This window comes from Bombus affinis, chromosome 4, assembly GCF_024516045.1.
Source record: "Bombus affinis isolate iyBomAffi1 chromosome 4, iyBomAffi1.2, whole genome shotgun sequence".
Lineage (NCBI taxonomy): Eukaryota > Metazoa > Arthropoda > Insecta > Hymenoptera > Apidae > Bombus > Bombus affinis.
The window spans coordinates 13,560,421-13,573,386 of NC_066347.1; the positions used below are offsets into that span (position 1 = coordinate 13,560,421).

Sequence of the window (12,966 nt, forward strand, 5' to 3'; positions counted from 1 at the left end):
ACATGAATATTAACACTGTTAACAATAGAATTTATACCATACTAAAACTAACACCTCCCTCGGACAATAGCACTAAAAAGAAGAGAGTGGAACATAGACGTCCGCAAAATAACGCTGGCGTTTGTCGGACCTCCAGGAAGCACAGAAGAAGGAATCGCGGTGATGGGTTACTGTAAATAGCGGTAAGCACAGTCCTCTGGGTGGAATAGGCGTATACTATGCACCAAGGGCCCGTACTTTCCTACCTAAGCCATCGAAGCGGCAGTACGGGCTCGCCGTAGTCTCTATTTTTGCCGTAGTTCCAATAATATTTCTTTTTTTTTACTAACATTTTACTTTGTTAGCGAAAGGAAAATAAGATTAGGTCTGAAGTAACTCGAAAGAGCACGGTTAAACAAAAAGCATGGTACAAAGGAGAGGCGAAATTAATAATATGTATGTACTTGTTAAAGCATAGTGATGAAAGCTAGAAGGTATAGCGGCACAGGGCCATAGAGAAATATCCAGGGTTGAAGCGAACGTGCTGGTCACATGGCCAGCGAAACGACGTCCCATACCATGATGTCAAAAAGAAAAAGAACCTGGGACTTTACGAAGAGCGAAAGAACCTTCGGCAAGGAAAAACTACACCTCTACTCTGAAAGAGACTCTCTTCCGAGAACATCGGCACCATATAAAAAAGGGAAATGAAGAAAGCCCGTGGCAGAGAATGCGAGGCTAGAGAGCAACACGCGGTACTAACATTAATAAGCGCAATGTTAAATTGATACGCTGTATATGCCTTGGTACCCGTCACGTCTTACACCTCAAAGCGGAGTCAAACGCGGACACACTGCAGTTATGGCACAAGCGGCTTTGTCATCAAAACGTTAGACATGTTAGCGATTTTAAATAGAATTTGAATATAAAAGTTGTAGACGACATCTAGTCTTTTAGTAACGGGTTCATTCCTGAGCGTAGACGCCATATTGGGCCCGAGCAACCCTAGGGCCATAGGGGTTGGGGTACGCCCAACCAGCGCGCAAGGTTCCCAGTACCTTGCTACCTGGAATAGTTAAGCATGCAGGGGTTGTCCCTTCTCCCAGGTCGAACGGGGCGCTTTCCAAGCCGTACCGTCTCTCCAGGACGCTGCTCACCCGCCGGCGGCCATTCTGGGGAGCCAACACCCCTTAAATCGGTCGCCTTGCCTGCACTTGCCTATTAACCACTGTCATCACGAGTCCGATTGTTATTATTAGCCGAGCTGAGGGGTCGCAACTCCCTCCGGGTCTTATACTCGATCCTCGTGGTACGATCTTTAGTGATTGGTGCGACTATCGAGTGGATGTACGGCCACGTCACTGCCGGTCGGCGACCTGTTAACCGAGCTCAACAGTTCCGGATGGGACTCACGTAAGCGGGGGCCTCAAGGCAACGGGTGTCGGTCAGCGCCGATAGTCCGGTACCGGGACTTACCCCAGCGGTCCCACCCTTGGCTTCAGGATCGTGGGTGCGCTACTACCCAAGGCCACGTAGAGAGAGTGTAACCGTACTTAAAGGCCTCACACTCTCGGCGACCTTCCCTGCGGTGTACATAGGGGACTCACGTAAGCGGGACGCTTGTCCCGACGGTCCCCCCTGGCTGCGGGAACGTGGGTTTGCCAGCCCCCATAGACTCACATAAGCAAGTCCTCCCTGCGGGAAGTTGTAAACGTCAGAAACATTTCCTGTGAAGGTTGCGCGTATGGAAGACATCATAGGTCGAGCTTTCGCGAGGTAGTTCATTATCAGGTAATTATATACATGAATGTATGCGGATCTATGCAAGTAGAGAGATTAGGTAAGAAATCTTATATTCTTACGATTAATGGTGATTTTTCACAATTCACAAAGATTTACTTCTTACAACACTAGTCAAAAGTAATTGAAAAACTAAAAGCCTTTTGTCTGGAAATTGGAAATCAATTCAATTGTAAAATCAAAGAAATTCGTAATGATAGAGGAGAAGAATTTAAAAATAAAAAAGTTAATAGATTTCTAAGATCCAAGGGGATTAATGATACAATTAACGTCCCATACACTCTCGCACAAATTGGCGTCTCAGAGAGGGAGAATGGAATGGTAGTAGAGCCGGGCAAGTCGATTCCAGAGTAACTCTACCGTTGTTTTTGTAGGCCGAAGCCATGAACACCACAGTGCGTGTCATTAAAAAAACGGGGCCGACGAGATAGGCCAGTAAATTTCCGTATGAATTGTGGAATGGGAAACCGTTAGGTTTAGAAAATTTTAGAGTTTTCGGTTCCGAGTGCTTTGCAGTCATTCTTGCGGAGAGGAGAAGAGAACTTGATAAAAAGGCTATTTATTAGGCTATCTAGATGAGGGCAAGGGTATCGCGTGTACGTGCCGAGTTGTAATATTCAGCGGCGACGTAATATTTAAGCCCGTACTAGTATCGATGAAAGTTGTTAAAATAAATTTGCCGAAGTATAAGTTAAGTATAAGTTCTAGAATATAAATATTATATAACTACGGTGGCGACGTGGATATTGTATACGGCTACAAATCCAAAGGACTCGTGTTCTAATCCTAGTCGTAATTTTCCTACTTTACACGATCCTTGCAGTTGGGCTTCATCCGCGACTTGAAGGGAAAACCTAACTCTGATAAAAAGAAGCACACGTCAGCGACAAAAATTGTGCGGGGATGTACCCCGTAACAGGAAAAAATTGTGAAATATGGCAGAAGCATATGTACAGTTAATTAGAATATTAACAAAAGCGCTTCTAGACAATACTATTACATGTCAGTTAAAATTACACGATAATACAGCTTATAAACGTGGAGAACGTGTGACGCGAACAATAACATCATATATGGAAAGCAGGACATCGATGACCGCTAAATAACGCTGATGTGGGATCGGGATCCCTCCATGAATTCCAGAAGTATGACGTGGAAATGAAGGATCACTGCGACTAGAGTGCGCGCACCACCTTCTGGGCGAAATAGCCGTATACGATGCGCCAAGGCCCAAAAATCGGTTCTTTGACAGAATTCCCTTGTAAGGGCTCAGTCGCGGTCTCTAATTTTGCCGTCGTTTCCGTTATATTTCTTTTTTTTTCTACTAAAATCTAACTTTGTGTGCGATAGAAAAATACGATTAGATCGGAAGTGACTTAAAAAAGCAGGGATAAACACAAAGCGTTGCACAAAGAAAAGGAACGAAATTAATAGTTGATGTTACGGATTTGGAGTGGCCGTAAATTTATGACTCGGACAACACATCTGCCTTTTTTAGGAAAGCCCGAATTTCCCACCTCCAAAGGTGTAAGCCTTAGGATGCGGACCTGATTAAGAGCCTAATAAACAGCCTAAGTGTCTGATGGGTCAGGACTACAGTAAACATGCGATATCAATTAGCAATACCACAGGGTATGCGCCCACGAGTGTACACGATTAAACCATGGAAAACACGGGGACGGAAAGTTAGTATATAAGGACCAGACGAAGCTTCTGGAGGCAGTATTTTTTTTATCAGAACGTCATACACTTCGAGTTACACTAAACCGTATTAACTAAACATAACATTATTCTGCATCTCAATGTGTTAATGATTCTCTTCGTGTATACTAAAAAGTGCAAATAAGTAACCAAACCATACCACTACTAGGCATCTTTAATTTGCTTCCACCTTGAGCGTTAATCTCGTTCAAAGTGTAGCGGCATCATAGGACCAGGCGGGTCGAGAGCGACTCATGTTGTTGTCTTGCCTCAGGACATTGACACAGCCTTGACGCATGAGGCGTAATGGTAAATAAACTCCGAATAAAGATGGATACAAGATTTCCCACCCCGCTCCCCGGCCAGTATAAATAAACGGACGCGATCGCGAGCGAGAGAGCTCTATACCGAGTATCTACGAATTAGCGATCAACATCTACGAGATTGACCGAATTATCCGGGTTATAGTTATGGAGTTATCAGCGGGCGATCATAAACTATCTTTGCGAATACATTGAGCGAGCGTTTTTCAACAGTATTTATACTTATATTTATTTAATTTATTCCAAATATATTTGACAGGTTGCAACAGCAATCTGTCACTATTGTTATTCAATATTATTGTTCCATATCCAAACCAATCCACCACAAAAGTTTGACATATCAACCGATCAGTTGCAACCTAACTGATCGCCACTTAGTTAAGACTTCGCAACAGTTATTTTGTTATAGAAAATATACCTAAATTACTTAGGCGTAATTCAATAATTCATTATAAAAATGTAAAATTTTTGACCCCAAGAAAATAGAAGAATCAATAAAAAATATATAGAAATGCATTTTCGTATAAAGTTCTTGATCTAAAAATTTCAAAAATGCAGCATTCAGTATTGATAAATTTTCTTACCAAATTATTGCAAGAAATTTTAGAATAATATTAATAAAAACTAAATTTATCGAGCTTTCATCTATCATCTTGTAAAATTGTTCATAATAAGCAGCATTCTTGATCATAGACTGATCGTAACGGTTACTTTCGCACGATCTTTGACGTAACACTAACGATTTAAATGTACTATTATTAATTATTAACTATTCAACCGAAAAAATTGCTTAATTACAAAGGGGAGTTGATGTAGGTATATCGTATGGGCGTGTTACACCGACATGATCGAACGCAGGAATACTGGAGCGCTGCCAGAAATCGCGGCGTGATAGCGAACTAACGAGCTCTTTCAAACCATCTGCAACCGCGCGGCAACTATCACGCACTCTAGGAAACGTGCTGTTTCAATATTTTGCTATCGTTTTGAGATGCGGATAACAGTACAAGATAGAAAACATCATTTGAATCATCATCGTGAATACGTGCACGATACCGTGCTGGTAACCAGCAAGAAAATTTAGAAAGGGAAAGATTTCTACAATGATGTGATTTACTTCTCGGAAATTGTGCGACTTACTCGTGTTTTTATGTTTTTTTTTTCGATATTTGGATATCTAATAAAATCAAATTGTGACTTTATTGGTGACATTATTAGCAAGCAAGAAAGTTTAGAAAGGGCAGGTTTCTACACTGCTGGTGTGCGAATCTGTACCAGCTCAAATTATACTACTACTACTAGAACTTACACTTCTGTATTAAAATATATTAGGTCATCGCATAAGGGCGTGCCGACTTTTGTGTATACATTTCATGTGTCGATTTATAAACATACGGCAATAAGGGACCAATGCACTTGAAAAATGGGGAGAAGTTGTACAACGAGAGGGGGATGACATTTTTTCATGAAACTGAAAGGTATGTAAACAATCTTAACATATATAACCGCTCGAAAAACGGCACGAACTTATGGGATTATCTAATATTTCCTAGTTTACAATTTATGCACGCGTTCCTCTGCTCATACATCTAATAACCTCAACATTTGCTTTTATAATATAGCGTTTTTCAAACTGATCTTCCTTTTCTATTTCGAAGCGACATTTTGATCTTGAAGATTCTAAAAAATTATAATGATACGGATTGACATGTTAAAAAGTGCACCTAATAATGGTATAGTTATTTTAACGAAGAGCAACAACTGATATCTGACATTGGCGTATCAAAAACAAAACTACATATTCTGTCTGTATATTGTTAACACTGTTATAAAACATTTCGAAGACATGAAAAGTGTGGAGTAAGATAAATGAAAAATATCGTCCAAACGGCGAGCGAATGAATAGTAGAATGAACCACAGTAGTCCCTCTGTAACACGTAACATAAGATGAAATCCACCCTCTACATAGGGACGGTACAACTTCCGACAAATCCAGAGCGTCGTCTCAGCTCCAGATGTGACTAGGTAAATCAGTATAGCCAAACACTGACATACGCAATTTTTTACGAGTCTTCCGGGAAATGGAGATCTTGCAACGTACGAACGATCAGTTTCGAGAAGGGATTCGTGTCAGGGTGGTGCGAGTCGAGACGCTTACTACCATTTAGGTCCGCACAGAAGGGTGGCCCAATATAACCTGAACTCTCAATTGGGAGACAATGGCGCAGCTCAAGGTGTACTAGCCGAAGGCGAAAAGTTTGAAACCAGGCATCATGCTCGTCGCTGTGCTAGCGAATTTTGAAAGTGCTAGCTTTTGGGACAGAGCTATTCTTTTGCAACAAACCGCGAACAGTTCCACCGATTTTTTAATCGACTAGGGAATAGGAACCCACCAAAGCCTCAGTTTGATTCGGTTGATGCCACGGAAGTTGGCGAGGATGACACCATGAGCTAGGAAGATCCATCTGACAGGAGTGTGCAACCAAGCGGACCAAACGCTGAGACACCGCGTGGTCCAACATACTGTATTGACATGGTCAGGATTCCCGGTGAGTGTTGATCCTTCCCTTCGATGGTCCACGACAAACTTGTCTACGTCACTTGACTGCGATGCAGAACTATCCTAAATCTGTCATATTTTTGCGTCCAGGCTATCAGGACATAAATTAAAATATCGTACATAAGCACAGCGCAACAGCGGCTTAAATTTAAGGCACAATAATAATCTTAAAAAAAAAAAAATGTAATAATGCATGGCTACGTCGTACGTGACGACGTATCGGTACTTTTGCCTGTACCACCCTACAATTAGAATTCAGCGTTTATTCTGAAAAAAAAATCACGTAGAAAAATATGTAAAAAACCTGGAATTAATAAACAAAGATTTTAAAAAAAAGAACTATCCCAAATTGAACAAAGAGACACCGGAAACCTTAGAGAATTTAATCGACACTATCAAACACCATCTCTGCGCATTGAAGAACTCAGGTGACTCTGTGTCGTCAAACACCATTATCATCGGACTATTCCTGTCCAGACACCATTCAACAATGGGAGCTCAACTTGGGAAATCGACATGGGCCAACCTACTGAACGCGTTCGAAAGACGGATTGACGATGTCAGGAACAATCCTGAAACATCCGACTCACCAGCGAAGGACGATAACTTCGTCGCACTCCCGTTTAACAAAAAGCTTCCTTCGCTTGGGTCGTTTAAAACAATTACGATGAAGCGACTGGTCTCTTTCCACAGCCGATCCCAATGTGACAAACAACTTGAAACCGAGTATCGGGAGATCATTCAAGAATACTAGCAATTGGGATACATGACCAGGATCACAACAGACGATTCCTCGGATAACGGATATTACCTGCCACATCACGGTGTAGTCAAAGAATCGAGCCAAAATACAAAACTCTGGATCATGTTTGAGGGGTCTGCACCAAACACAACCGGAGTTTTTTTAAACGACACCCTTCATGCAGGACCGAAGTTGCAGGAGGATTTATTCGACATTCTTCTGAGATACTGCTCTTGCCAATACGTTCATACTTGTGATGTTGAGAAGGTGCTTCTTGTCCCTTCAGAAGACAGGAAGTATCAATAAATCTTGTTGCGCAACTCTGACCGGGAGGTCTAAACATATCAACTCAAAGCAGTGACTTTCGAGTTGCCAACTATCAGGTGCTTCAAACAATTGGTCGACAACGAGGGACACCGCTTCCCGCGAGCTTCGTCGGTTCTGCAGCGAGATTTTTACGTAGATGGCGCCCTCATCGGAGCTGCTACGAGGGAGGAAGCACTGTCGCTCAGAGCAAAACTCACCGAACTTCTCCAACTAACCGTTTTAAATATATAAAAGTGGGCATCGAAAGAACAGGAACTGCAACAAGGACTATGCGAACAAGACACAAACCAAAAACTACAGTTGTGTGAATCTCAAACATTAAAATCTCTTGGAATCACATTATAAGAGATTAAAATCTCTTTTATGGAATCCTCCGACGATTCAATCCTCTATTTGACATCGATCGACGCCAGATCCAATACGAGTTACGAAGCGATCCACTGAGATTGCTCGTGAGAGTGATCTTTTAAGCCAAGATGCTCCTTCAACGAATCTGGGCATTAAGGGTCGATTGGGATGAGTTCCTTCCAGCAGACTTACACACTGAGTGGAACAGATACCATATATAACTGCCATTATTATATAATGTAAGATTCCCGCGTAAGACCGTCATCGAATCCGCAACAGAGAATGAGCTGCACGGTTTCTATGACTCTAGGGAGAAGGCATATGGGGCTTGTGTCCACCTCCGGACCACTAATCCTGGCAACCATGTCTGGCTGCGACTCCTCACTGCGCGATGACAGGTAGCGCCGCTCAAATCTCTGACCATTCCACGGTTCGAGTTAAGCTGAGAACTTTTTCTCGCATCCTCATTCTCCGCTATACAGAAGGCCCTAACGATGCAGGTCTCTCGGATCGTATATTGGACTGATTCCACCATCGTCTTGCACTGGATCAAGTTCTTGCCACAAACGTTAAAAATCGTTGACGCTAACCGCGTGGCCGAGATACAAACAGAGGCCAACATCGCCAACTGGCGTCATGTACCTACCACCGATAACTCCGCGGAACTTATCTTCCGAGGTGAGACGTTCAAGGAATTCCTGCGCCCAACCATTTGAAAAAACGAATCAGAGTGGCTACAACAGAACGAAGAACATTGGTCGACCTGGAGCCCAACACCGTTGGTCGATGTTCCTGATCGGAAAAGGTTGTCCACGAAACCCCTCAACTATAGTCCACTTGAAAGGTATTCTTCCTGGTCTAAGCTAATGAGAATCATCGCTCGTTACCCTCGTTAACCTCGGCACACAATTAACTAGTACGACTACTACAGACCACTCATTTTGAAATACAGACACAATGGCGCATGAATCCCTCTCATTCGCCACATTTTGGCGTCTTGTGTGAAGCCGCGGTAAAGTAATTTAAACGCCATCTCTCACGCGTAGTCGGCAAGGACCTATTAACCTCCGAACACATCAACACCCTTATCATTGAGATCGAAGCCATTTTAAACTCCTGCAAACTTACTCAAATATCCTCAGATCCCTATGATCTGCCTGTCTTCACTCCCGGCCACTTTCTAATTGGCGACGCACTAATGAGTTTGCGGGGACGAGATTTGAGGGAGGCTCCCCACCAAGCCGGATATCCAGCTGGCATAGCATCAATCAACTCAAACATCATTCGTGGTGCCGGTGGTACCAGCAATACCTAACCGAGTTGTCATGGCATCCGTGAAGACACCATCGTAATCCTGAGGGAAGATAACGTTCCATCAATGCAGTGACCCTTAAGCCATTAAGGATGCAATCATCCGGATAGCTGTGCTGACGGTAACGAGCATCTTGGATCGAGGCGTCAGACGGCTCGTACCACTGACAAATCCCGCGGCTCCGGATAACCAGTAAGTGAGGAGAAATGGCATGAAAGCTTCAATTAATTCTATTCATTCATAATTTTGATCGGAGCTTCTCAACGAGGGGAGGATGTTGGGTCCCGTCGCCTTCTACACACCCATCACTAGTTTTCCTGCGCGGTATCATCGTCACAGCAGTTAGTTGCCTTTACATTGTTAACTTCTTCGCGATCGCTTCTTCGTATATTCAATGAATATCCTATTAGAAAAGAGACACACTCAAGATGCTGGAATTGTAATGTTGAAGGTGATGATGTAGAGCATGTCTTGTTCAATTGTCACGGGTAGATTAACGAAAGGACTCCACTGAAAAACTACGTAGGCAAAATACAGACAACCAACAATGTTATAGACGTGGTTGTCCTTAAAGAAGAATATTTGCCGAGATTCCAAGAGCTATGTCAGAGAATTACGATAACTAGATAACTAGGAGAAGAACATCGAAAGACAAGGTAGATCACGAATAGGAAGATGAAAAGATGAGGCGTACAGCCAGAGAGAAGACCAACAATGAAGTAATGCCTTGAGGTGGTTCCATGACTTGTATCGACAGAGAACAGAGACAGAGGAAGGGTGTTTCGTGGGTAAAGATGCCATCATCTTGCCGAGCCTCACAGTATCCAGTAGCGCATAAAAAAGACGAAAATCGCGATGGGATTGCGAGTTAACGAGCTCTTTCAAACCATCTACAACCACGCAGCAAACTATCCACGCACCCTGGGAAACGTGTTGTTTGACCTTTTGCTATCGTTTTGAAATGCGGATAAATGCACAAGGTAGAAAACATTATTTGAATCATCATTGTGAATGCGTGCACCATACCGTGGTGGTAACCAGCAGGAAAATTTAGAGAGGGAAAGATTTCTACAACCACGTGTTTCAGTTTTTGGAAATTGTGCGACTTACTCATGTTTTCAGGTGCTTTTGTAGATATTTTGATATATAGTGAAATCAAATTTTGACTATATTGGTGACATTATTAACAAGCAGGAAAGATTAGAAAGGGCAGGATTCTACGGCCGCGTTTCAATTCTCGATTATCGTACGACATGCTTTTTGTTTGATTTTCTAATAAAAAAAAGTAAAATTATGTAGCAAAGAAAGGCTTCGGTACAAAACAAGTTTTAATATAATTTATTAACCCCGTTTTTAAATCTGAATCACGCTTTCAACGGACAACAAGATTTCTAGTGTTTCAACGGGAATCCAAGCAATGTAGGCCCGACACTTGTAACCTTAAGTGTGAGTTCTAGAATATAAATATTATATGACTACGGTGGCGACGTGGATATAGTATACGGCTACAAATCCAAGGTACCCGTGTTCAAATCCTAATAGTAATTTTCCTATATTAGAGAATTCCAACTGATGGGCTTCGTCCGAGGCTGGAGGGGAAGACCTAACACCGACCAAAACAAATGAAGCCTTCAGCGGTCAAAGTCGGGCAGAAGATGTGCCGCTCAACACTCAAATCGTCAACAACCTGTGATAGCAGTTAGACGGACCCTCTAACTGCCATGCAATAGTTATAGTAATAGAAATATTCAAACTAACAGTTACTAACCATAGATTTTAAGGCAACTCAAAACTAACACCTCCCTCGGACAACAGCACTAACAAGAGGAGAGTGGAACATAGACGTCCGCAAAATAACGCTGGCATTGGTCGGGCCTCCAGGAAGCACAGAAGAAGGATTCTGGTGTTGGATACTGTAAATAAGGGTAAGCACAGTGCTCTGGGTGGAACAGCCGTATACTATGCACCAAGGGCCCGTACTTTCCTACCTAAGCCATCGAAGCGGCAGTACGGGCTCGCCGTAGTCTCTATTTTTGCCGTAGTTCCAATAATATTTCTTTTCTTTTACTAAAATTTTACTTTGTTAGCGAAAGGAAAATGAGATTCGGTCTGAAGTAACTCGAAAGAGCACGGTTAAACAAAAAGCATGGTACAAAGGAGAGGCGAAATTAATAATATGTATGTACTTGTTAAAGCATAGTGATGAAAGCTAGAAGGTATAGCGGCACAGGGCCATAGAGAAATATCCAGGGTTGAAGCGCACGTGCTGGTCACATGGCCAGCGAAACGACGTCCCATACCATGATGTCATAAAGAAAAAGAACCTGGGACTTTACGAAGAGCGAAAGAACCTTCGGCAAGGAAAAACTACACCTCTATTCTGAAAGAGACTCTCTTCCGAGAACATCGGCACCATATAAAAAAGGGAAATGAAGAAAGCCCGTGGCAGAGAATGCGAGGCTAGAGAGCAACACGCGGTACTAACATTAATAAGCGCAATGTTAAATTGATACGCTGTATATGCCTTGGTACCCGTCACGTCTTACACCTCAAAGCGGAGTCAAACGCGGACACACGGCAATTATGGGACAAGCGGCTTTGTCATCAAAACGTTAGACATGTTAGCGATTTTAAATAGAATTTGAATATAAAAGTTGTAGACGACATCTAGTCTTTTAGTAACGGGTTCATTCCTGAGCGTAGACGCCATATTGGGCCCGAGCAACCCTAGGGCCATAGGGGTTGGGGTACGCCCAACCAGCGCGCAAGGTTCCCAGTACCTTGCTACCTGGATTAGTTAAGCATGCAGGGGTTGTCCCTTCTCCCAGGTCGAACGGGGCGCTTTCCAAGCCGTACCGTCTCTCCAGGACGCTGCTCACCCGCCGGCGGCCATTCTGGGGAGCCAACACCCCTTAAATCGGTCGCCTTGCCTGCACTTGCCTATTAACCACTGTCATCACGAGTCCGATTGTTATTATTAGCCGAGCTGAGGGGTCGCAACTCCCTCCGGGTCTTATACTCGATCCTCGTGGTACGATCTTTAGTGATTGGTGCGACTATCGAGTGGATGTACGGCCACGTCACTGCCGGTCGGCGACCTGTTAACCGAGCTCAACAGTTCCGGATGGGACTCACGTAAGCGGGGGCCTCAAGGCAACGGGTGTCGGTCAGCGCCGATAGTCCGGTACCGGGACTTACCCCAGCGGTCCCACCATTGGCTTCAGGATCGTGGGTGCGCTACTACCCAAGGCCACGTAGAGAGAGTGTAACCGTACTTAAAGGCCTCACACTCTCGGCGACCTTCCCTGCGGTGTACATAGGGGACTCACGTAAGCGGGACGCTTGTCCCGACGGTCCCCCCTGGCTGCGGGAACGTGGGTTTGCCAGCCCCCATAGACTCACATAAGCAAGTCCTCCCTGCGGGAAGTTGTAAACGTCAGAAACATTTCCTGTGAAGGTTGCGCGTATGGAAGACATCATAGGTGGAGCTTTCGCGAGGTAGTTAATTATCAGGTAATTATATACAGGAATGTATGCGGGTCTATGCAAGTCGAGAGATTAGGTAAGAAATCTTATATTCTTACGATTAATGGTGATTTTTCACAATTCACAAAGATTTACTTCTTACAACACTAGTCAAAAGTAATTGAAAAACTAAAAGCCTTTTGTCTGGAAATTGGAAATCAATTCAATTGTAAAATCAAAGAAATTCGTAGTGATAGAGGAGAAGAATTTAAAAATAAAAAAGTTGATAGATCTCTAAGATCCAAGGGGATTAAGGATACAATTAACGTCCCACACAATCTTGAACAAATTGGCGTCTCAGAAAGGGAGAATGGAATGGTAGTAGAGCCGGGCCAGAGTAACTCTACG

At 43.4% G+C, this 12,966-nt stretch overlaps 1 long non-coding RNA gene across 1 annotated transcript in view; it reads right to left on the reverse strand.

Moving 5' to 3' along the window:
- LOC126915165 (uncharacterized) overlaps positions 1-12,966 on the reverse strand; it is a 36,890-nt gene that overhangs the window by 14,796 nt on the left and 9,128 nt on the right. Inside the window, exon 4 of the long non-coding RNA XR_007710036.1 lies at positions 246-1,674. This is a non-coding gene — a long non-coding RNA (uncharacterized LOC126915165). The remainder of the gene's footprint in view (positions 1-245; positions 1,675-12,966) is intronic.